Source organism: Sinocyclocheilus rhinocerous, unplaced genomic scaffold (assembly GCF_001515625.1).
Source record: "Sinocyclocheilus rhinocerous isolate Xijiao unplaced genomic scaffold, SAMN03320098_v1.1 scaffold461, whole genome shotgun sequence".
Classification (NCBI taxonomy): domain Eukaryota; kingdom Metazoa; phylum Chordata; class Actinopteri; order Cypriniformes; family Cyprinidae; genus Sinocyclocheilus; species Sinocyclocheilus rhinocerous.
In genome coordinates this window covers 1,279,773-1,282,493 of record NW_015624123.1, presented here as the reverse complement: position 1 = coordinate 1,282,493, position 2,721 = coordinate 1,279,773, and the positions used below count along the sequence as shown (strand labels likewise).

The window sequence follows — 2,721 nt, the reverse complement described above, 5'->3', positions numbered from 1 at the left end:
GGGGGACCACCCTCGAAACACGATTGGGCTAGTTTTGAGTAGCAATTGGGCAGGTTTTGTTGTGACAACCTGGCAACCCTAGCATGCACCTTTACATAAAACAATAATATAGTGCTCCAATCAGTTCTTAAAATAATGACATAAAAACATTTTGTTTAACACTTATGCAAGCGAATCGTGCCCACAGCTAAAGTTTAGCTGCTAAACTGTAAACACTTAACAAAACAATAATGGTGGATACGTTAGCCAAGTGCTAATGTGACTAACTGATGAATCAATACAGTTTGAAAACCAAAATATGTCTAATGTCTGAAGAACGACAGACAAAAGACGCTCCGTGTCTTAACCTTTAATTATAATGCAGAACAGCTGTATCACATGCGCACCACCCTAACTAAAGGCTGATTTATACTTCTGCGTCGGACCTACGCCGTTGCCTTTACGCCGTAGGCTATGCGTCAGTTTTCATTTATACTTCTGCGTCGTTGTCCGCATCAACGTGCAGTACACATGCAAACCGCTAGTCTGCAGTGTCCACGGGCATGTTGCTGGTGTAACCCGCAGTACCGCGGCAAAAGCCGAAGAAGAAGCGGCTCGTCGAGGTTGTGGTTCGGAGACGCTTGTTGGTCCAAATAAAGAAGATTAGAAGCCAACGAAGATAAAAGGCAAGATTAGAGAAGCAGTCCTCGGTAAAATGACGAGCACAACAAAAGGTTAGAATTGTATTGCTGTGGTATCGTGGAACACAGCATCTTCTCGACACAGAGAGTGTTCGTATTTCGCGGGCAGGCTGGGATTATGCTAATGTGTTACCCAGTGACGTAGATAGGTAACAGGCAGAAGATTCAAAAATATAACGACTCGTTAAGGCGATTCTGAGTCGACTCTTTCTTTTGAGTGACAATATCTTTATTCATCATGCACTTTTTTGATTAACAACTTTGCAGACTGTTTACACGGAAGGGCAGACTGTTTACACTGAAGTATAGCTACCTTACAAACTGCAAAAGAGATATTTTTCGAAAACCCATATGACCTGCTCTTTAAATTGTGTTCCGAAGATGAACGAAGGTCTTACGGGTTTGGAACAACATGAGGGTGAGTAATTAATGACAGAATTTTCACTAACCCTTTAATGCTAATGATAAATTCATTATATTTGTAATATATTATATATACACTACTGTGCAAAAGTCATAGGTCATTAGTATTTTCACCAACAAAATAATGATTTTAAGTCAGTTATTTCATCACACATATATCTTTTGCTGTAGTGTGTCAGTAGGAAATCAGTTTACATTTCCAAACATTCCTTTTGCTATTAATTGTAATAATCCAATGAGATTTGCACAGTAGTGTATATTGTAAAATATTTTTAAAGGGGTCACATGATGCGATTTCAATTTTTCCTTTCTCTTTGGAGTGTTACAAGCTCTTGGTGCATAAAGAAGATCTGTAAAGTTGCAAAGACTAAAGTCTCAAATATATATATAGGTGTGTGTGTGTGCGTGTGTGTGTGTGTGAAACTAAGATGAATGCAAAAATTTCTTTTCTAAAGAGCTGTTTTGAACTACATTTTTAAACGACTTCTCCTTTTCATCATCCCAGACGTCCTTATATTTCATTGACCCTGGCACTTCTGCCATGCAAGTGAGCCCAAGTGTTCCTTGAGTCTTTTCTAAACGTTGGTGGTGGGCTCTACTCCAGGTATAGTCATAGATAGGGATGAGCTGGTGTTTAGGTGTAAGAGCTCTTTAGATGATCGATGCTGGGACACTCACAGCACCTGAGACTAATGAAAGGGCTCTGCTTGACCGAAGACGTCCTGATTGGATGACATACAGTTGGATGAATATTATTGATTTGTGAGCACTCACTCTAGACGGTGTGTGAGTTTAAAAAAAACCTACCTCAGTCTGCTGATAGCTCTTCATGATTTGTGTTTACAAAAGTTAATGAAACCCAAAGTTCACATGAAACGTCAAATATTTTTCTCTCATTACTTTTTCCTCACGTCGCTTAGTGTTTTACCTGCATGTTCTATTTCGAAATTGAGTCCGGCTTTAATCCTTCATTATCAGGGAGAACTTTCCAGGTGCATACATTAGCCACAGCCAAACACTATTATGCTCTCTTAATCAAACATGTTATTAATCTCTTTCTGCTATAATACTGATTATTCACCACCTGTACATTCATTCACAACACTATGACTATTGAGAACAGGGAAGAGGACATTCACTGTAGTATAATGATCTAAAGCAGTGACAAGTCCATGTATGTGTTTTTGGTGAGAAATGACAGGAACTGATAAGGGGGGAATGGGATGAAGACATCAGGTGGGGCAGAGTCAAGTCATCTGTGAGTAACTGTCTCTTGAGCATGTGTGTTAACCACCAGACACAGGGTCTTGTGGCAAAAATGCCACCAAAATGAACAAAAATTCCCCACAAATTTAAGATAAAGGGGAAAAAAATTGTCCCTGCACAATTAAACAATCGTTTACGGCTGTCGTGATTAAAAAGAGATGTGAAAATGAATGAAAAGTGTCTATTCACTGTCTATTAGCTCCTGTTTTTAAATGTAAACAATTGCTCTCACAAATGTAAAAAATGCTCCTGGAAATCAATTCCATGGGGGCAAAATTGCCCTTTAATGGAAAAGTTAATTTCTGCCCCTGCAAGGTACGCTTACTGCAGAGCATGTGAGCGGAGCGGAGCG

General features: G+C 39.4%; 1 long non-coding RNA gene across 1 annotated transcript in view; it reads right to left on the bottom strand.

Annotated features, from left to right (window-relative positions):
• Nucleotides 1–186: 186 nt before the first annotated feature.
• The window catches only part of LOC107738170 (uncharacterized), a 10,064-nt gene continuing 7,529 nt past the window's right edge, over nucleotides 187–2,721 (bottom strand). Inside the window, exon 3 of the long non-coding RNA XR_001639862.1 lies at nucleotides 187–309. This is a non-coding gene — a long non-coding RNA (uncharacterized LOC107738170). The remainder of the gene's footprint in view (nucleotides 310–2,721) is intronic.